This window comes from Cherax quadricarinatus, chromosome 21 (assembly GCF_038502225.1).
Source record: "Cherax quadricarinatus isolate ZL_2023a chromosome 21, ASM3850222v1, whole genome shotgun sequence".
Classification (NCBI taxonomy): Eukaryota; Metazoa; Arthropoda; class Malacostraca; order Decapoda; family Parastacidae; genus Cherax; species Cherax quadricarinatus.
The window spans coordinates 46,219,183-46,243,445 of NC_091312.1; positions in this window are offsets into that span (position 1 = coordinate 46,219,183).

The window sequence follows — 24,263 nt, forward strand, 5'->3', positions numbered from 1 at the left end:
AACTAGAAGAACTTAGCATGAGAATGGAAGAGAGGATAGATATGGAAAGCAGGAAGTGGGAGGTGCATGTCAAAGCAGCAGAGGCTAGGATACAGAGTTTAGAAGAGGAACTGAAAAATCTGAAACAGCCTAAAGAACTAAAGAACATTTTGGGATTGACAACAGAGACTGCTACCTCAGCCACAAATAAGGGGACAGTAGGGAAAGAAGGAGCACAACTGCATGGAGAAGCTCTGTCAGAGGAAACTGTAGTAAATGAAAGAGCTAAGCTTTATGCGGAGGCCCTAACAGACAACAACAGAGCCCAAGGAAAGCCGAGAAGGGAAAATGACAGGCCACTGAGCCCAAGTACATTAGCTAGTGAAACTGAAGAAAGGCAAGCTGCAGTGGAGGAAACCAAATTAAATGAGGGGATACACAGGGATATGCAGTGGGAGAATGAAAGGGTGAGGTCAGTTTTTGTGTATGGGCTCAAGGAAGTTGAACGGGAAACATATGAAGCAAGAAAACAAGGGAAAAAAAAAAACAATTGAAAGCATCATTAAGGCAATAGAAGACGACATGACCCAGCTGGAAAATTTTCTGAGAACAGGGGGGTTTGTAAAAAAAAGAACCCAGCCAGTGAAAGTGACCTTCAAGGCAGAAGCGACTCGGAACAGGATCCTGCAGGAGAAAGCACGATTAAGGGACATGCCGAAATACAGGCAGGTGTATCTCGACCGTGACAGAACACAAGAAGAAAGGCAGAAACTGAGAGAGATGGTACAAAGGCGAAAGGAGGAAAGAGATGGGATGGAGAAGACAGACAGGAGATCCCAGACCCAGGAAGAAGATCAAATACAGCCTCCCTCACAACTTCCTATAGAAGCCTCCCAACCAGGTCAACCCCAGTGCAACTAAACACTCTAAATCAAAACACCCATGCCACATCCAATGCCCCCACCCACTACTTTACAAACTCCACCCCCACAGGAACAACCCATAGTTCCTTACCAGGTCTCCCACTTCCCCAACCCCAATATACCTCCCAGACCACAGTCTTAGAAAAGTTGAAGGTGTGGTATACAAATGCCGTTGGAATAACAAACAAGTATGAGGAGTGGCACAAAAGAATCAAGGAGACATCCCCAGATATAATAGCACTCACAGAAACAAAACTCACCAGAATAATAACAGATTCAATCTTTCCATCCGGATATCAAATCCTCAGGAAAGATAGAGGGAGGAGAGGGGGAGGAGGAGTTGCACTGCTCATTAAAAACCAGTGGGGTTTTGAGAAAATGGAAGGAATGGATGGCACGGGCGAAAGGGACTACTTAGTAGGAACAATCCAGTCTGAGGGACATAAGGTGATAATTGAAGTAATGTACAACCCACTATAGAACTGCAGGAGGCCAAGAGAAGAATACGATGAGAGCAACAGAGCAATGATCGACACACTAGCCGAGGTGGCCAGGAGAGCACAGATGGGGGGAGCAAAGTTACTAGTTATGTGTGATTTCAATCACAAGGAGATTGACTGGGAAAACCTGGAGCCCCATGGGGGTCCCAAAACATGGAGAACCAAGATGATGGATGTGGTACTGGAAAACCTCATACATCAACATGTTAGAGACACTACCAGAGAGAGAGGAGAAGATGAACCAGCAAGACTGGACCTTGTATTCTCCTAGAGTAGTTCGGACATCGAGGGTATCATGTATGAAAGGCCCCTGGGAGCTAGTGATCATGTGGTTCTGTGCTTCGACTACATAGCTGAGCTCCAAGTGGAGAGAGTAGCAGGAATAGGCTGGGGAAAACCAAACTACAAAACGGGAACTACTCAGGCATGAGGAACTTCCTTCAAGACATTCAGTGGGAGAGGGAACTGACAGGAAAACCAGTACAAGAAATGATGGACTATGTGGCAACAAAATGCAAGGAGGCAGAGGAGACGTTTGTTCCCAAGGGAAACAGAAATAATGGGAAGAATAGAACGAGTTCTTGGTTCACCCAAAGGTGTAGGGAGGCAAAAACTAGGTGTACTAGAGAATGGAAAAGGTACAGAAGACAGAGAACTCAGGAAAATAAAGAAATTAGCCGAAGAGCCAGAAACGAATATGCACAGATAAGAAGGGAGGCTCAGAGACAATATGAAAATGACATAGCATCAAAAGTAAAGACTGATCCGAAGCTGTTGTACAGCCACATCAGGAGGAAAACAACAGCCAAGGACCAAGTAATCAGACTGAGGAAGGGTGATGGGGAATTCACAAGAAACGACCGAGAGGTATGTCAGGAGCTCAACACAAGATTTAAAGAGGTATTTACAGTGGAAACCAGTAGAACTCCAGGAAATCGGAACAGGGGGCCACACCAGCAAGCACTGGATGAGGTACATATAACCAAGGAGGAGGTGAAGAAGCTGCTATGCGAACTTGACACCTCAAAGGCGGTGGGACCAGACAACATCTCTCCATGGGTCCTTAAAGAGGGAGCAGAGAAATTGTGTGAGCCATTAACAAAGATTTTCAACACATCATTTGAAACTGGGCAACTCCCTGAGGTATGGAAAATGGCAAATGTAGTCCCAATTTTTAAAAAGGGAGACAGACATGAGGCACTAAACTACAGACCTGTATCACTAACGTGTATAGTATGCAAGGTCATGGAGATCATCAGGAGGAGAGTGGTAGAGCACCTAGAAAGAAACAAGTGTATAATTGACAACCAGCACGGTTTGAGGGAAGGAAAATCCTGTGTCACAAACCTACTAGAGTTTTATGACAAGGTGACAGAAGTAAGACAAGAGAGAGAGGGGTGGATCGACTGCATATTTTTGGACTGCAAGAAGGCCTTCGACACAGTTTCTCACAAGAGGTTACTGCAAAAGCTAGAGGATCAGGCACACATAACAGGAAAGGCACTGCAATGGATCAGAGAATACCTGACAGGGAGGCAACAACGAGTCATGGTACGCGACGAGGTGTCAGAGTGGGCGCCTGTGACAAGCGGGGTTCCACAGGGGTCAGTCCTAGGACCTGTGCTGTTCTTGGTATATGTGAACGACATAACGGAAGGGATAGACTCAGAAGTGTCCTTGTTTGCAGATGATGCGAAGTTAATGAGAAGAATCAAATCGGATGAGGATCAGGCAGGACTACAAAGAGACCTGGACAGGCTACAAGCCTGGTCCAGCAACTAGCTCCTTGAATTTAACCCTGCCAAATGCAAAGTCATGAAGATTGGGGAAGGGCAAAGAAGACCACAGACACAATATAGTTTAGATGGCCAAAGACTGCAAACCTCACTCAAGGAAAAAGATCTGGGGGTGAGTATAACACTGAGCATATCTCCTGAGGCGCACATCAATTAGATAACTGCTGCAGCATACGGGCTCCTGGCAAACCTACGGATAGCGTTCCGATACCTCAGTAAGGATTCGTTCAAGACTCTGTATACCATTTACGTCAGGCCCATACTGGAGTATGCAGCACCAGTTTGGAATCCACACCTAGTCAAGCACGTCAAGAAATTAGAGAAAGTGCAAAGGTTTGCAACAAGACTAGTCCCAGAGCTACGGGGATTGTCCTACAAAGAAAGGTTGAGGGAAATCGGCCTGACGACACTGGAGGACAGGAGGGTCAGGGGAGACATGATAACGACATATAAAATACTGCGTGGAATAGAAAAGGTGGACAAAGACGGGATGCTCCAGAGAAGGGACACAGATACAAGAGGTCACAATTGGAAGTTGAAGACTCAGATGAATCAAAGGGATGTTAGGAAGTATTTCTTCAGTCATAGTCAGGCCGTGGAACAGCCTAGAAAGTGACGTAGTGGAGGCGGGAACCATACATAGTTTTAAGGCGAGGTATGATAGAGCTCATGGGGCAGGGGGAGGGAGGGGACCTAGTAGCAATCAGCGAAGAGGTGGGGCCAGGAGCTGTGACTCGACCCCTGCAACCACAACTCTTCCTCCAATCTGATATCTAATCTTTCATTACCTAATTTTTTTTGTTAACTCTCATCACCTTTTAACGCCACACATCTTGCCAAGACCCTCGCATTCATTTGTCTTACAACCCCATCTACAAATATATTAAACACCCACGGTGACATCACACATCCTTGTCTAAGGCCTATGGGAAATAATCTTCCTCTCTCCTACATACTCTAACCTGAGCTTCACTATCCACGTAAAAACTCTTCACTGCTTTCAGTAACCTACCCCCTATTCCATACATTTGCAACATCTGCCACATTGCTTCTCTATACACCCTGTCATTCGCCTTTTCTGTTGCAACCCCTGAATGGGTTACAATGATTATTATGTATATATATAATGTATATTACCTTTTCATTTAATTTTATATTGCTTATATTTGCGATAATAGCTAAATCGTAAATGTATGACTTTATATTATTATTTGACTGTTATATTGTTATTTGACTTATGTTGTTAAGATGTGACATAATATGTGCTCAGTTCAAGTCTTGATTGTCAAACTACTGTAATTATCGCTTGTCGCTCGTTATACTGCCGGCTTCTGAGCTGTGCTGTCCACGGGGCTATCACGTGATCGAGGGGGGGGTGTCCTCACCTCTCGTGAAGTATTCAGTCTGCTCTAGACTCGCTTGGTGGTTGGACAGATTGTCTGTCTCATTATTCTTGTTAGTTCTGTAGAACTCTGTTCACAGAACATTGTATAGACTTAGTGATTTTCGACGTTGTACTGAGGTTGTGTGTCACATAGACACTCTGAGCATCTCAGGTCCCGAGCTGTAGCTTATGACCTAATTTGTACTGGTTTCTGTGTATTGTCACAGTCAGGGTTTTTCCTATGCTGAACTTAGATTCAGTAGTATGGGAGTTTTGTAACTTTTGTGGAGGATCTGCTGATAGTCCCTACTTAGTGTCGTTATATTATCTCCTTGATCCTGATTGTGTCGCAGTCGCTTGTTATATGGCTATTGGGCTTAGCATTCTTTTCATTGTTCAAGCAGACTGTTCTGGTTGCCAGTCGGTCAAGAAGTTAGTTTATTAGAGGACTTTGTCAGTCACTTGTTTAAGTCTAGTCGAGTCGTGAGACATAGTGAACTACTTAGAGCACTTACACGCATACACAAACTTACTTGTACATATTTGTAATATCTTATTAAATGTTAATGTACCAGACGGTACTTAAGAATTATAAATGTGATATGTGCTTTCAGCACAATAATATTGAACTCGAGAGATTGATTTTGTTTTGATTGCTGTAATTTAATTTAATTTGATAATATACCTCTAGACAGCTTAATGATTAATAAATTTATTAAATTTTAATTTCTCTAGTTAGTAGCCTACCAGTTGTAATCCTGAAGCACTATTGAATCTTAATGATTTCTAATGGATAATTGGACAAGGATACTGACTACTTGTTACGAAAACTCAGTAACAGGCTGGATGCTAGAAGGGCAGTCCTTTTTAGTATTCACTGGAGATCTCTAAGCTTTTAGAATCGCGTTTTTTGTAACAAATGGGGGCCTGTCCGGGAGGCTCTTGATCCAAGGTGTTGGAGAAATTGTCCAGTTTGACATACTAGTAAATCTATGATCAAACACTTTGAGTACTTTCCTAATCTGAAGACTTTGAGTTTAGTCTTGTACAACATACCAAGTGGATGTATGTACCTGACTGAGTCTCTTGATCCAAGGAGATGGAAATACTGTTTATGAGCTCTAGCTCCAAGACAACCAACACTAAAATTCCTATTAGGATTATAGTTTCCCATAATCACTCTCTCGTAGTACAATTATTTTCGTGATGTATGCCAAAGTGAAACAGTTAATTGATACTCTGACTTTGTCTGAGTTAAGTACATTAAAACTTCAGACGTGTTGGCGAGTAGCCAAATATCTCGGTGTGACGTATAACAGGAATTACACCGCAGAAACTGTCAGAGCATTAATTAAAGATATATTGTTTCCTGCTCATACAGAGATGTCTGATTATGATTCTCAGAAAGCCTAGTGTCACAATTAGGAAGTATGGCTCTATTTGAAGTTGAAGAAGGAGCAACTAAGGCAGAAGTGAGCCTAGTGTCCGAGCCTAGTGTAGCTCTGTTCTCGCTCACGCCTTCCCTCACTGACACATTAGTACAGAGTATAGCTGGTATGACTAAGCCTCTAGCTAGTATTGTGTATACTACACCTATATTTACCTATCCTAGACCAGATCTAGACACTCGAGAGACAGCTGGACGAGGTGTCCGACCTAAGGACAGTCCAGAAAGACATGTTAATTTCCCTACTCCTCCATTACCTACTGGTCCTATCTCTCAGGAACAGTTTGAGAGGTTTGAACGCCTCATTATGTTGCAGACTGCACAAATAGAGGCACAGAGGAAATTGAACGAAGAAGATTTCCAAAGAGAAAATGTTCGTCTGTTAAGACAACAGACTGATAGATCACAGGACACATTTAATGTGCAGAAAGCTGCATCCATGGTTCCTAAGTTTTTTGAAAGTGACTTAGACACATATTTTGATGTGTTTGAGAACCAGGCACGTGCTATGAACTGGCCACGTAAGCACTGGGCAACATTGTTGCATACAGCGTTGACAGGAAGAGCTCAAACCTGTACTGCAGCTTTGCCATTTACCAAGTACATTAGTTATGACGCTGTCAAACAAGCAATTCTAGAGACGTATAACTTGTTACCTGTAAGTTATCAAAGAGCATTTCGTACATTACAACGACGACAAGATCAAACTTGTGTAGAGTTTGCTCGTGAGAAAAAAGTTGCATTTCAGAGGTGGTGTAGGTCTGCCAAGTGTAACAACTACGACAGCCTTGTTCAGTTGTTACTACATGAAGAGTTTAGCAACTGTATGTCTGCTGACATACAAGAATATCTGATCGATCATACTACCTCGGATATTCTGGAAACTGCAGCATTAGCAGACAATTATGAGATTTCTCACAAACTTGTACGTACTAAAACACAGAGAAACAAGGTAACTAAAAATTGTCCTAGAAGTTGGCAACCTAAATCAGCTGCTCATTGCCGGCCTGATGTACCTGCTACTGTAACTTCTCGTACCTTTACCAGGAAAACTCACAATCCTGAATCTGTCTCTGTGGCTAGACAGAAATCTGGTATCGAGAAGAAGAAAGTTAAATGTACCTATTGTAACAGGAAAGGACATGCTAGAGAGTATTGCTATAAATTAGAAAGAGATACGAGAAGCAGTCGTGCGGCTGGCGCCCCCACTCAAGTCGTATCCTCTTCCGAGCAACAAAGACACCAAAATCCTAGCAATACCTTTGAACCTACTGTTTTAGATAATGTTACTCAGGATAGATGACTAGCGTCAAAAAGTGTATCTGACGAAAAGATTCATTCAGCGATAAGTCCTTACTTTTCAAGAGGCAGAATAGGATTTGACGAATCACATCTAACTGAGATAGTTACTTTCAGAGACACTGGCAGTTATCTCACGTTATTAAGAGAAGATGTACTGCCCATAACTGACGATACCTATTGCAAGATAGATGTATTGTTAGAAGCCTATGGAGGGGCTGTTATAAAAGTGCCTCTGCACAAAGTTTATATTGAAACAAGCTATTATACTGGTTATATTTCAGTGGGTATATCCAGTGGTGTATTTCCCATCAGGTCAGTGGACTTGTTGATAGGGAACGATATCCTTCATGCTGGTATATGTAAAGAACCACTTGTGATTGATAATAACACTGATGATAATTATGCCATTGAATCTTGTAAAGAGAAACCTATTTTATTTCCTCTCAGCGCAATTACTAGAGCTATGTCAAAGATTCAACAACCATCCTTGTCTCCTGTTGAGTTAGTTGATGACAATGATTTGGGGTTGAATATGTTGTTTAGTGACGCTCTGCACCCAGGATCATTAACACTGACTCCCCCCGGTCATCAACCTAGTCAGGACACAACTGACGTTAAATTTCTAACTCATGATGATTTAATCAAGGATCAGTTTGTTGATCAGTCACTGGAAAAACTGAGAGATATAGCAGTTACTGAGAGTGAAGCAAAGGATCTCGATAATTGTTACTATTATAGTAACGGTGTACTGATGGAGAAAAATACATGTAAGTTGTCAGCTGATAGTGTTTCCACCACAGTCAAGCATTTCGTAGTGTTACCAGTTACATTTCGTGAACAAGCCATTGATTTTGCTCACAATAGTCCCATAGGAGGACATTTGGGTGTCAAGAAGACACTCGGTAAACTGGCAAAACATTTTACTTGGCCAAAGATGAAGGAAACAGTAGCTGATCAAGTGCGACGTTGCCACGTGTGTCAAGTGACAGGCAAGCCAGCACACTCTCCTCCACCTGCACCTCTCACTATGTTCATTAGTACCAAAGTTCAGTTCATCTGGACTAGAGATTGTTCAGACTCGTTCAAAAGGTTGAAGCATCTGCTTTCCTCTGCTCCAGTGTTGAGTCCTAATTTCAATCTTTCCATCTTTTTACATATAGATGAGAGTGGTTATGCAGTGGGTGCTGTGCTGCTCCAACAGTCAACATCCACTGATATTCTCCATCCTATATGTTACTATTCATCTAAGCTTAAACGACACCAGAAAAATTATGCCACTATTGAGAAAGAGGCTCTAGCTCTTGTGGTGTCCTTGGAACATTTTGACGTGTATTTGGGCACTTCCCCATTTAAAATTAACGTTTTTTCAGACCACAATCCACTCACTTATATTAACACCATGAAAAGTAAAAATGCTAGGATCATGAGGTGGGCTCTCAGAATCCAACCTTATTCTATTAGTATAAAACACATAAGTGGTCATTGTAATGTAATTGCTGACGCTCTGTCTCGTCCTTAATAATTATCAGTTACATTAAATTAACGTAATTTTATGCCCAAATACCTTTTGTTACTTGCTATGTCAAATTCAGTAAAGTAACTTAATCCCTCCAGCCCATATTAACTATGTATACTCATGTCATGTCTAATTATTATATTATGTATTCACAGTATTGTTGTGTGAGGAGGAGACAAGCTGAGTGTTGAGTGGGTAGTGTGGTGCGGGTGATGTACTGCGTGACGCAACACTGTCCTGTCGCAGACCCCCCCCTCACTACACACCTTAAGCTGTTTCATACTCAGATGTTCATACTGCCTCGCATTCCACAACCACTACTTAAGAGTGGAATGCAGTCTCCTCTACTATGATCGAGCCTCAGTGCCCTGCTCGTCTACGCTATCCTGTCTCTACACTGATGTACATATCCGCGAGTATGCAGAGATACGATACTGTGTACTGCCCTAGTACTAGGGGCATATCCTAGTGACGGACGCTGTGAAATTGTAGAGGTGCTTGGCACAAGAAAGACTTTGATTAATATTTATATTAAATTGTATTGATATGAGTAATCAGTAATAATGTGAAAGACATTAATGCAACTCCTAGTGCGACCGTCTGTCGTGTTGGGGGGGGGGGGGGTTGCAACCCCTGAATGGGTTACAATGATTATTATGTATATATATATAATGTATATTACCTTTTCATTTAATTTTATATTGCTTATATTTGCGATAATAGCTAAATCGCAAATGTATGACTTTATACCATTATTTGACTGTTATATTGTTATTTGACTTATGTTGTTAAGATGTGACATATGTGCTCAGTTCAAGTCTTGATTGTCAAACTACTGTAATTATCGCTTGTCGCTCGTTATACTGTCGGCTTCTGAGCTGTGCTGTCCACGGGGCTATCAAGTGATCGAGGGGGGAGGGTGTCCTCACCTCTCGTGAAGTATTCAGGCTGCTCTAGACTCGCTTGGTGGTTGGACAGATTGTCTGTCTCATTATTCTTGTTAGTTCTGTAGAACTCTGTTCACAGAACATTGTATAGACTTAGTGATTTTCGACGTTGTACTGAGGTTGTGTGTCACATAGACACTCTGAGCATCTCAGGTCCCGAGCTGTAGCTTATGACCTAATTTGTACTGGTTTCTGTGTATTGTCACAGTCAGGGTTTTTCCTATGCTGAACTTAGATTCAGTAGTATGGGAGTTTTGTAACTTTTGTGGAGGATCTGCTGATGGTCCCTACTTAGTGTCGTTATATTATCTCCTTGATCCTGATTGTGTCGCAGTCGCTTGTTATATGGCTATTGGGCTTAGCATTCTTTTCATTGTTCAAGCAGACTGTTCTGGTTGCCAGTCGGTCAAGAAGTTAGTTTATTAGAGGACTTTGTCAGTCACTTGTTTAAGTCTAGTCGAGTCGTGAGACATAGTGAACTACTTAGAGCACTTACACGCATACACAAACTTACTTGTACATATTTGTAATATCTTATTAAATGTTAATGTACCAGACGGTACTTAAGAATTATAAATGTGATATGTGCTTTCAGCACAATAATATTGAACTCGAGAGATTGATTTTGTTTTGATTGCTGTAATTTAATTTAATTTGATAATATACCTCTAGACAACTTAATGATTAATAAATTTATTAAATTTTAATTTCTCTAGTTAGTAGCCTACCAGTTGTAATCCTGAAGCACTATTGAATCTTAATGATTTCTAATGGATAATTGGACAAGGATACTGACTACTTGTTACGAAAACCCAGTAACAGGCTGGATGCTAGAAGGGCAGTCCTTTTTAGTATTCACTGGAGATCTCTAAGCTTTTAGAATCACGTTTTTTGTAACATTTTCCAAATCCATAAATGCCACAAAAACCTCTTTACCCTTATCAATATACTGTTCACTTGTACGTTTCACTGCCAACACTTGGTCTTCACCCCCCCTACTCTTCTTTATGCCTCCTTGTTCATCTACTATCCTACTCTCTGCCTTACTCTTACTTCTTTCAATAATAACTCTAATATACACTCTACCAGGTATACTCAACAGACTTATTCCCCCATAATTTTTACATTCTCTTTTGTCCCCTTTGCCTTAATACAAAGAAACTATGCATGCTCTCTGCCAATCCCTAGGAACCTTACCATCTTCCATACATTTATTAAATAAAAACACCAACCTCTCCAAAACTATATCCACACCTGCTTCTAACATATCTATATTTATCCAATCAATTCCAGCTGCCTTACCTCACTTCATTCTACCCACTGCCTCACAAACTTTCCCCATACTCACTACTGGCTCATCCTCACTTCTACAAGATGTTATTCCTTTTTGTCCTATACACGAAATCACAGCTTGCCTATCTTAATCAACATTTAACAATTCCTCAAAATATTCCCTCCATCTTCCCGATACCTCCAACTCTCCATTTAATAACTCTCCTCTCCTATTTTTAACTATCAAATTCATTCGTTCCCTAGGCTTCCTCAGCTTATTAATCTCACTCCAAAACTTTTTTTCATTTTCAACAAAATTTTTTGATAACTTCTCACTCACTGTCTCATTTGCACTCTTTTTATATTGCTTCACCACTCTCTTAACTTCTCTTTTTCTCTCTTTTTCTCTCCATATACTCCTCCCTCCTTGCATCACCTCTACTTTGTAAAAACCTCTCATATGCTAACTTTTTCTCTTTTACTACTCTCTTTACGTCATCATTCCACCAATCGCTCTTCTTCCCTCCCACACCCACTTTCCTGTAACTACAAACTTCTGCTGAACACTCTAACACTACATTCTTAAATTTACCCCATACATCTTCGACTCCATTGCCTATACTCTCACTAGCCCATGTATCCTCCAATAGTTGTTTATATCTTACCCTAACTGCCTCCTCCATTAGTTTATAAACCTTCACCTCTCTCTTACTTGCTGCTTCCATTTTCCTTGTATACCATCTACCATTTACTCTCATTGTATCTACAATTAAAAATTGATCTGATTTATCTGTGGCCCCTCTATAAACATGTACATCCTGAAGTGTACTCAACAGCCTTTTATCTTCCAATATGTAGTGCAACAATCTACTGCCATTACACCCTACATCATACCGTGTATACTTATTTATCCTCTTTTTCTTAAAATACGTATTAACTGTAACCAAACCCCTTTCTATACAAAGTTCCATCAAAGGGCTCCCATTATCATTTACACCTGGCACCCCAAACTTACCACAATTACTCTGTCACTTGGTTCAGAAGTTCCTACACACTCAATTAACATCTCCCAAAATCTCTCTCTCTCTCTTCTCTACACTCATCTCTTCTCCAGGTGCATACACACTTTTTATGACCCACTTTTCACATCCAACTCTAATTTTAATCCACATAATCTTTGAATTTATACATTTACATTCTCTCTTCTCCTTCCAGAACTGATCCTTCAACATTATTGCTACCCTTTCCTTAGCTCTAACTTCCTCAGATACTCATAAGAACATAAGAAAGGAGGAACACTGTAGCTGGTCTGTTGGCCCATACTAGACAGGTTTTTCACAATCCATCCCACTATTAGGACATTTGCCCAACCCAGCCTTCAGCGCTACCCAAGAAACAAGCCCTGATAACTTCACTCACGTACAAGTCCCACTCACATCCAACCTCTCTCACTCTTGTATTTATATAACCTAAATTTTAAATTAACCAAGGTCCATGCTTCAATAACCTAATAGGCAGACTGTATGTAGAAATTTTCTCCAGGAGGGGGGTATCAGCCCCTTTCAGCCCTTTTCAGCCCTTTCAGCCCTCTGAGGGACTCAGCCCTCCAGAGGGGCTGATGGTGTCTTGCTTCTGCATCTCTGCATCAACACTTTAATTGATTCCAGACGCAGTACGAACGTGTGTCATGGTCATGCGACTTCCTTGCAAGAGACCAGTTTTGCAAATAGTGTAGTTTAATGAGATACTCTCAATCTCTTACCATAGCAGGATAATTAAGGAAAATCCTGCACCCACTTTATTACCATGTTAAAGAGAGTGTACATTACTCACGAAATCGTAATGACACGATTGCAAACAAACCATACCATGGGCGGGGCTAGAACCCGCGATCAGAGAGTCTCAAAACTCCAGACCGTCGAGTTAGCCACTGGACCAGCTAGCCACAATAAGATTCGTCCAACTAGGTATATTTCTACACCATAGTATTTGTAGTCACAGTGGTGCCTATGCTAACCTTCCTATGGTGTAGAAATATACCTAGTTGGACGAATCTTATTGTGGCTAGCTGGTCCAGTGGCTAACTCGACGGTCTGAAGTTTTGAGACTCTCTGATCGCGGGTTCTGTCCCCACCCGTGGTATGCTTTTTTAGAGTGTACATTGTTTTCTATGCCCAGACAGCAAGAGTCAAGCATTTTGCATTGCTTCATGGTGGAAGTTTGGCAAGGAAGGGACATATGCTGTGTCAGCTTTTCCTTCATGTGCTGGGGGCAAGCGAGGTGCAGTAAGAGGCGTCTTAGCTTAGATTGCTTTTAACCCTGCCGAGGGACACATTGACACCAGGATAACGAACAAAGAATACTGATCCATGCATTTGTGTGCATAAAGAATCTCAAAGAACACATCAAAACCTATTACCAAGAAGTGCGCACAGTTTCTTTAATAACATTACCTCGAAAGACAAGCCTTGTGGAACACAGTGCACCAGTGTGCATATTCCTAGACTGTGAAAGACGTGGACATCCAAGGACACTTCAGCTTCTATCAAGTCACCAATATCTGTCGAATATGGTGTAAACAACACCATAGCTCACGCTACAAGAGCAAGGTAGGTTTTGAACCATCTTGTCATAGAGGGGACTGTGCAGTTCTTGTGTCACAAGGGGTTTGAAATCATCCTATAGTCGGCAGTGAGGTGCAAACTTTTGAATTCAGACCAGTACGTATCGTCAACAGTCAGTTTATGACATATGTTGACACAATACCCCTTAGGGGTAATTATACTTAAAGAACATTTTTCACACAGCCCTTAGGGAGTGCATACGGCAGCTTCTCAAGACATCGCCTACAGGGACGGCTGTGTAGGCGAAACCTGTCTTTCAAGATAAGTCCATTATTTACAGTCCATTATTTACTCTTTGACTTAGCTTGTAGTATTTCCCTAAAAGACTGCTCCATTAATCAACTACCCTATTTCCAAACCAATACTTTCCTATATCCTTTCTAAATCTAAACTTACCTAATTTGAATCCATTATTGTGGGTTCACTCTTGGAGAGATATCCCCAAGACCTTATTTATATCCCCTTTGTTAATACCCACCTTCCACTTATATGCTTCAATCATGTCTCCCCTCATTCTCCATCTTACAAATGAATGTAATTTAAGAAACTTCAATCTTTCTTCATATGAAAGATTTCTAATGCTATAAATTAATTTTGTCATTCTTCGTTGAATGTATTCTAACGAATTTATATCCATTCTGTAATATGGAGACCAGAACTGAGATGCGTAATCTAGGTGAGGCCTTACTAATGATGTATAATGCTGTAGTATAACCTCTGGACTTCTGTTGCTTACACTACTTAATATAAATCCCAGTAATTTGTTTGCCTTATTACGTACACTTAGGCATTGCAATCTGTATGGCTAAGTTCTATGTTATTTAACTTATAAGTGCTAGGGTTATGGACACTCCCGAACTTCAGAACCTTGCATTTATTTACATTGAACTGCATCTGCCACTTTTCTGACCAGGAATTGAGTTTGTCTAAATCCTCCTGAAGTTCCGTGACATCTAATTTTAAATCAATTATCCTACCTATCTTCGTGTCATCGGCGAATTTGCTCATATCACTAGTAATTCCCTCATCAAGGTCATTGATATATATTATAAACAACAATGGGCCCAAGACTGATCCCTGTGGAACGCCACTTGTTACAGGTCCCAAATCAGATTTAGCCCTTTTAAGGACACTCTCTGCTTCCTATTGGTGAGCCATGACTCGATCCATGAGAGCACTTTTCCCCAAGTGCCATGAGCTGCCACTTTCTTTAACAGTCTCTGGTGTGGTACTCTATCAAAAGCCTTACTAAAATCTAAATAAACAATATCGAATTCTTTATTGTGATCAACAGCCTCTAAAGGTTTACTGAAAAGTTAATAAATTAGTTTGGCAGGAATGTCCCCTTGTGAATCCATGCCGAATATCATTAATCAAATTGACTCTAGTAATTTGCCTACAATTGAGGTCAGGCTTATTGGGCGGTAATTTGATGGTAACGACTTGTCCCCTGCTTTAAAAATAGGAATTACATTAGCCATCTTCCACATATCAGACACTACACCTGTTTGTAGAGATAAATTAAAAATATTAGTTAATGGTTCACAGAGTTCCATTTTGCATTCCTTAAGAACCCTTGAAAAAACCTCATCAGGACCCGGCGACTTATTTTGCTTCAGTCGGTCTATCTGCTTCACAACCATTTCACTAGTGACTGTGATGTTACATAATTTATCTTCTTCAGGTCCACTATAAAAATTAATTACTGGGATATTGTTAGTGTCTTCCTGTGTAAAAACCGAGAGAAAATAATTATTTAAAATCGATCACATTTCATTCTCTTTGTCAGTAAGATGCCCATTGCTATTTTTAAGGGAACCTATCTTATCTCTAACTTTTGTTCTATAAATCTGGAAAAAAGCTTTTGGGTTAATTTTCGAATCCCTAGCAACTTTAATTTCGTAGTCCTCTTTAGCTTTTCTTGTTCCCTTTTTAACATTCCTCTTAATGTCGGTATACTGATTCATAAGATGACCCTAACCTCTTTTGATGCGCCTACAAATTCTTTTCTTCTGCCCAAAAAGATATTTGAGCCTACTATTCATCTATTTTTTGTCATTTCTATTTGATCTAATTTCTTTATACGGGATAAATGTTCTTTGGGCAGCATATATAGCCTTAAGAAAGCTGTCATATCGATAGCTCTCTTCGTTTCCCCAGTCCTCAGATGATAAGCCCATTGTAATCTGCTAAGCGAAAATCTGGGACCATTAGTGAGTTATCCCTATTATCATACTTCCGTTCAATGCTAAAGGTAAATGATTTGTGGTCGCTTGTGCCGAGTTCCACTGTAATTTCCAAATTATTAGCAAGGGTTTCCTTGTTTGCCAGAACCAATTCAAGCAGGTTATTTCCCCTTGTAGGTTCTGTCACAAACTGTTTCAAAAAACAATCCTGAACTACTTCTTAGAAGTAGTTAGATTCTAAATTCCCAATCAAGAAATTTCAATCAATATGGCTAAAGTTAAAGTCTCCCTTGGTCCCTGTCTATGTTTGGGGGTCGGTATATCACCCCTAAAATCAATTTTCCATTCCCCTCTGGAAAGTCTATCCAGACAGACTCTGTATGAATTATTGCAGACTTTACACCCGTTTTTATGCAACAGTTCAAGCAATCTTGGACATATACTGCCACCCCACCCCCCTTCCCGATACTTTTATCTACTTGGAACAATTTAAAACCCTGAATATGACATTCAGCAGGCATGTCGTGATTATTCGAATTAAACCACGTCTCAGTTATGGTAAATACATCAAAGTTACCTGCACTTGCAACTAATCTCAACTCATCCATCTTATTCCTAGCACTACGACTATTAGTGTAATACATGTTTAAAGGCCCTCCCCTCTCTTTACCCTTCCTGCTCATTTCTGTTTTTCCACTATACCTATACGAAACTAATTATTTTCCATTTCTAAACCCATACCTCTAACTAATCCTAGTTTTAAGCCCTAACAACATCCTCAACTGAGCTACCAAGAGAACCCACACCTGCCCTAGATAAGTGAGCCCCCATCTCTGGCATGCACGTCATTTCTACAATAGAAGTGGTCCCAGTTGTCAATGAATGGTACTGCATTATCCTTACAGTGTTTGTCCAGCCAACAATTAACACTAATTGCTCTGGACAATCATTCATTTCCAACACCCCTTCTTGGCAAAATACCACATACAACAAGGCACTACCCCCCCCAACCCTTCTTCCTAATTATGTCTATTGATGTCCTGTACCTTTTAACTAAATCCTCACTTCTGCGCTTGCCTACATCATTGTCTCCAGCACTGAAGCAGACAGTAGGATTGATCCCATTGCCATTCATGATGTTGTCAAGCTGGTTAACAATATCCTCCATCCCAGTCCCAGGAAAGCAAACCCTCTGTTTCCTACTCCTATCCTTCAAGCAGAAGGCCCTATCTATATACCTAACATGGCTAGCCCCAACAACAACAATCTTTTTACCTTCCTAGGTGTCCCAGTAGTGGACTCACATTCATCGGGTAGCACGGAGAATGAGTTCGATGTTTCCGCAATAATTTCTTGGATCTTCGTTGCTTCTACCTCTCCATCCGTCCTCACGATCCTTAACTTTGTCCCATGCTTTCCAGCCACTGTCCAGGTTCCTTTCTTGGCTTGAGGATTCTCAACAGGAGGATTACAACGAATCCTCTTGTTTTCCTCAGTCAGTCGCTGTATCTCAAGCTTAGCTACCCTTAGTTCTTTTTAGCTGCTGGCAGGGCCGGATTACCACATAAGCAAACTAGGCATTTGCCTAGGGCCCCGCGCATTTGGGGGCTCCACGGTCCAAGGGGTTCAGGGGCTCATCCAAGACTGCGCACATGGTGCAAGTGCAAAGGGGTCCCTACCTAAAAAGTTCAAGTGTTTGGAGAGTAAAATTGATTTTTAAAAATTAATCAAAAATAAATAATGAAATAAAATAAAATAAAAATAAATAAACTTAACCATAGATGGCAACACTCAACACGCCTTTGTTTACATCAGAACAGCTGTGTTTTCCCGCTAATGGGTGAGTATGGGAGATTCCTCTCCAATTTTCTGTAGTAATTACACGTTATCTAGACTTGTACTGTGACAAATTAACTGAAGTGTTGTTGATAGACATTGATGTGTATGGGTAAATGTTTGTTTTCGCCTCTAAATGTTAAGGGAGGTACCTGATAGGGTTACTTGACCAGTAAAGACGCATGGACCAGTAAAGACGCATTTTTGGTAAAAATACTATAAAGAAAAACCTAAAAACGCAATCTGACTTCCGTTTGTAGGTTTTAAAAGCACTTTGTCCTGTCTTTAAGTCTTTATCATTTCAATAACAGATCTCAATTGATTGATGTTCTACATCACTTCCGTCGCAAATGCTTAGTTTTCAAGTTGCGACGGAAGTGATGTAGAACATCAATTAATTTACTACATATTTCCCCAGAAACACATAAGCCACATCAGAAAATCGTTGGTTGGGTGAAGCTGAAAATTGTCCCTGCATTCTTTAATTCTCATGTCCTTATCTATGGTGGTAGGCCATATATCATGCAAAACATAATGATTAGTTTAGTTATGAAAATGGTAATAAATAATACCATTGTGCATTGTTCTTGGACTCAATATGATTTCTGCTTAAGTAAATTGGAGATCAAGGAGGATGAATTAGTAAAATATTCGTAGCCCAAATCACTAACCTAATCTATGGTAAAAGTTCTGTATATGACTCCTTTCTGGTAACGTTTTGAATTTTTAGATGCGCAGCCAGAGGAAAGGGGGCTACAAGGGCCATATCCCCCCAATTGACAGAAATTTTTTTTTAATAATAATTAAACAATTAATAATAATTGATAATGAAAAATTTGTATTTGCATGATTACAGACAGTGATACATCCTCATTATGGCATCTCGTGAACGTGATGTTGGACGTTCTTATGCGAGTGGGTCACAGAAAAGAAAGAAGAAAATTCAAGAAGAAGAACAGAAAAAGAAAGATGTAGGAAGCTGCAGAAAGATCACAGACATGTTCACGAAAACAGTTTCTGATGTTACCAGTACAGTTGAATCTGCAGATACGTCAGATCATACAGGAAGCCCTCCCTCCATTATTTCTCAGCCAGCATCTACTTCTTTTGTGTCTCCTCTCAATGTCTCAACGGACATTTCATCCACAGGATTTGTCTTAAAAGATCCTGCCTCATGGCCAAATGTAATCCCAGATTCTCTACGTAATGCTTTCATTGCAGAAAACTTCAGTCAAACTCTGAACATTGACTTTAGGAAATCAGCAAGGATTTATGATGATGGAAGTCGTCGTTGTTTAAAGTCATCTATGTTTTATAGGAAGCTTGCAAATTCAGAAACTGTGAAAAGATCATGGATGGTATACTCTGAAAGCTCAGGAAAAGTGTACTGTTCAGCATGCAAGCTATTTTCACACAGGGGTTCAATGACTGGAAAAATTCCAAGCGTTTCGAGGAACACGAAAACAGCACCACTCACAGGAGCTGCATTTTAGCCAGTGTATTTCGTGCACAGAAAAAAGGCTTATTGGATTCTCATTTGGAAAATCAAACTGAAAAAGAGCGCACTTATTGGAGAAAAGTTCTAGAAAGAGTTGTTGCTGTTGTAAAATTCTTAGCTTTAAGAGGACTTGCTTTCCGTGGAGAAAATGAGGTTTTTGGTTCGGAAAACAATGGCAATTTCCTAGGGATCATAGAACTGTTAGCACAATTCGATCCATTCTTAGCAAATCAAGTGTCACGCCTTGGGAATGCAGGAAGAGGCACTGTATCTTACATGTCATCTACTATATGCAATGAATTTATTGAACTGATGACTAAGAAGGTCCTCAATAACATCATAGCAGCTGTGAAAACTGCAAAATACTTTGCAATAAGTGTAGATTCAACACCAGATATTTCACATACAAATCAATTGACATTCATTGTTCGCTTTGTAGACTCCAGTGGTAAGCCTGTAGAACGCTTTATAAAATTCATTCCTCTTTCAGGCCATGAATGTAGTACTGGATACTCTGCTTGAACATGATCTCTCTATTATGGATTGCCGTAGCCAGAACTACGACAATGCAAGTAACATGTTGGGTAAATATAATGGATTGCAAGCCCGTATCAAGCAAATCAACCCACATGCTGAATATGTGCCCTGCTCAGCACATTCTCTTAATCTTGTTAGGTCATGTGCTGCGGAGTGTTGTGTCGCTGCAGTTTCATTTTTTGGACTTTTACAAGCACTCTTTAATTTTTTCTCTGCTTCAACGCATCGGTGGAGTATACTCAAGTCAACCATTCATGGAGATGTCATCAAATCATTATCAACAACAAGGTGGTCAGCGCAGCATGATGCAACACATGCTGTAAAAGACAGCTTTGCTGAAATACGTTCTGCTTTGATCCAAATAGCAGAGGATGAAGACCAGACAGCAACTACAAGAAGCGAAGCAGCCAGCTTAGCATCAAAATTGGAAGATTTTGAATTGGCCTTACTCTGTGTGCTTTGGGACTGTATACTGGAATGGTTAAATGCCACAAACAAGACACTTCAGAAAATTGAAATTGAAATGGCTACTTGTGCTAACCTCTATGCAGGCTTAGTGGAATTTGTAAGCTCACTTCGCAATGATGAAGCTTTTGAAATGTTTGAAGAGAAAGCTAAACTGCTGGTGAAAGACTACAGTTACCGGGCTGATCATCAGCAGTCAAGGAAGAGGAAACGCAATTTTGAAGAGCCAGACAATGAAATTGTGTTGCTACCAAGGCAGAAATGTAAGACAGCTACATACTTCGTCATTCTGGATTCACTGATTACAGAATTAGTGAAAAGAAAAGAAATCTACCAGAATCTCAATGATAAGTTTGGATTTCTATTCAAAATTACTACTATGCCAGATGCAGAATTGAGAGAAGCTGCATTAAAGTTGCAACAACACCTTTCAGCAGATGTTCAGGACACATTTGTTGAAGAAATAGTTCATTTTTCTGGGTATATGAATCAGATTAAAGCTCCACCTGAAAAATGTGCACCCTCAGCTGCTTTGAAACATTTAAGAAATGCAGGTATCTCAGAAACCTTCCCTAATGTTGACATAGTGTATCGCCTTTACCTAACACTTCCAGCTACTAACTGTGAAGGAGAACGTTCATTTTCTGTTTTGAAAAGAGTGAAAAACCAGCTTCGTTCAACAATGAGCCAAGACAAATTGTGTAACCTAGCCTTGTTGACCATTGAGTCTGATCTAACAAGAAATATTGATTTTCAGAATATAATTGATGATTTTGCCAATATGAAATCCAGAAAAAAGTTTATTTAAGAAGTGCCTGTGAATATAAACAATTCTTTACTTTCTTGAGTTTATATGATTTGATAGTCTTATGCATGATGCAGTGATAACAATAATGGTCAGTGATTTATAAAGGGAATAATAGTGCTGTAGTGGTTATGCTGAATATAATAGGTACATGATGTCACTACTTTAATAGCCTAATCTAGTAATACTATGCTGTCTTGAGTTTATTCTGTTTAAAATGTATGATTTAACAAGATAGTTATAATGGCTGTTGGTAAATGGTTTTGGTTGTCTTGATGTACTTTCCCTATTAAATTTAATCTAAATAGCCAGAATGTATTTAATTAGACCTTAAACAGGCTCACACCGACCCCCCCCCCACCCCCACCCCCAAGCTGGAAGGGGTCGCTTCGCTTACCCGTAACTCAAAGGGGCCCCGCCAATCTGAATAGCCTAGGGCCCGGAGACTTCTTAATCCAGCCCTGGCTGCTGGTAGAGTTGTTCAAGAGAGGACATCTTGTTCAGATTCACAGAGCACACAAGACACGTCTTCACAGAGCTATGTACAGGTCATCACTCGACTTAATCCCATTTATCTCTCCCCACTGAAACCCACCTACCCCCTTAGGTTTTGTTTCGCTTAGCTAAGACATCCAACTTCTTTTCATTCATAACATTTGCAATCATCTGTTTCTTATCATCCGCACTACATCCACACACATTCAAGTGTCAGGTGTCTGTGTTATATTGTCAAGTGTCTGTGTTATAGCGCCAGGTGTTTGTGTTATAATGTAAGGTGTCTGTATCATAGTGTCAGCTGTCTGTTTCATTGTCAGCTGACTGTGTTATAGTGTCAGCTGTCTGTGTTATAGTGTCAAAAGTCTGTGTTATAGTGTCAGATGTCTGTGTTAGATTGCAGGTAACTGTGTTATAGCGTCAGGTGTTTGTGTTATAATGTCAGGTGTCTGTATCATAGTGTCAGCTGTCTGTGTTATAGTTTCAGCTGTGTTATAATGTCAGATGTCTGTGTTGTAGTGTCAGATGTCTGTGATAGATTGCAGGTAACTGTGTTAAAGTGTCAGCTGTCTGTGTTATAATGTCAGATGTTTGTGTTATAGTGTCAGATGTCTGTGTTAGATTACAGGTAACTGTGTTATAGTGTCACCTGTCTGTATTAAATTGTCAGGTGTCTGTGTTATAATGTCAGGTGTCTCTGTTATAGTGTCAAGTGTCTGTGTTAGGTGTCTGTGTTATAGTGCTTGTCATCCGCATAAATGTGTCAGGTATTTGTGCAGTGTGGCAGATGTCTGTGTGTTGGCATCATGTGTCATCATGTGAATGGTTGTCTAGGGCAATTGGTGTAAATTGCTGGCTAGACAGATACTGCAAGGAACTTGCAATCCCATTCATTGACAACTGGAACAACTTTTATGGCAAACATGATATGTATGCAAGGGATGGGGTACATCTCTCTGGGGGTGGGGTGGTAGCACTTGCAGACTCGATTGAGAAGGCCATTGGTGAAATGCCTATGATTTTAAACTGATGGAAGATAGAGGTATGGGTGAGTGTGGGAAACAAGCAGGTTGCAACACTTGGGTTGGAAACAGTAAATGTATAAAAGGCATTCAGCATGAAGTTATAAATAAAGACAATAGATCAGGTCAGCAAACAAAGGGGGACAGCAGAGGGCAGCAAGGGACTAGCTTCCTTAAGGTTTACTATACTAATAGCAGGAGTGTAAGAAATAAGATAGATGAGCTAAGATTAATTGCAAGTGCAGGAAACATAGATATTATTGCTATAACAGAGACCTGGCTCAATCTGAAAGATAGAGAGATGCCCTCTGAATGTCACATACAAGGCTATAAATTATTCCACACTGACAGGGTCAACAGGAAAGGTGGTGGAGTAGCGATGTATGTCAGAGACAATTTAAATTGTTGTGTTAGACAAGATATTAAATTAGAAGCGTCAGCCACTGAATCTGTTTGGTTACAGCTTCTTGAGGGCCGAGAAAAACTAATTTTGGGTGTGATTTACAGGGCCCCAAATCTTGATAGGGAGTGCAGTAAACTTCTATGGGACGAAATTCGTAAGGCATCTACACACGAAAATGTTGTGCTAATGGGAGATTTCAACTATAGACAGATTGACTGGAGCAATTTGACAGGAAATTTAGAGTCAGGTGACTTTCTTGATACGATCCAGGATTGTTTTTTAAAACAGTTTGTGACAGAGCCAACTAAGGGAAATAACCTCCTTGACTTGGTTCTTGCCAGTAGGGAAACACTAATTAATAATCTTGAGGTTAATGATGAGCTTGGGGAAAGTGATCACAAATCACTCAGTTTTAATATATCATGGAATTCCCCTAATAATGGCAATCAAGTCTCCGTCCCTGACTTTCGCTTGGCTGATTTTATAGGAAAGAAAAATTACTTAGGTGGGCTGAACTGGAATGACCTGACTAAGGGTCAGGTAGGTGGTGATGGTTGCCGATATGATGCTTTCCAGGGCATAGTTCTAGCTGCTCAGTCAAATTATGTTCCAAATAGGGAAATCAGATCAAACAAAAATGATCCTAAATGGATGAACAATAGATTAAAATATCTGATTGGTCAAAAGAGAGGCATATATAGGCAAATTAAAAGAGGAGAGGGGCAATTGAGAAACCGATATATTCAGTTAAAGAGAGAAATAAAAAAGGGAATTAGAAAAGCAAAAAGAGATTATGAGGTTAAAGTTGCAAGAGAATCGAAGACTAACCCAAAAGGATTCTTTCAGGTATACAGAAGTAAGATCAGGGACAAGATAGGCCCACTCAAAAGTTCCTCGGGTCAGCTCACTGACAGTGATAAGGAAATGTGTAGAACTTTTAACACATACTTCCTCTCAGTTTTTACACAGGAGGATACCAGCGATATTCCAGTAATGATAAATTATGTAGAACAGGACGATAATAAACTGTGCACTATTAGGGTCACAAGTGACATGGTCCTTAGGCAAATAGATAAATTAAAACCTAACAAATCCCCAGGCCCTGATGAACTGTATGCAAGGGTTCTAAAGGAATGTAAAGAGGAGCTTAGCACACCTTTGGCTAATCTTTTCAACATATCACTACAAACTGGCATGGTGCCAGATAAGTGGAAAATGGCAAATGTGATACCTATTTTCAAAACAGGTGACAGGTCCTTAGCTTCGAACTATAGACCAATAAGCCTAACCTCCATAGTGGGAAAATTTATGGAATCAATAATTGCC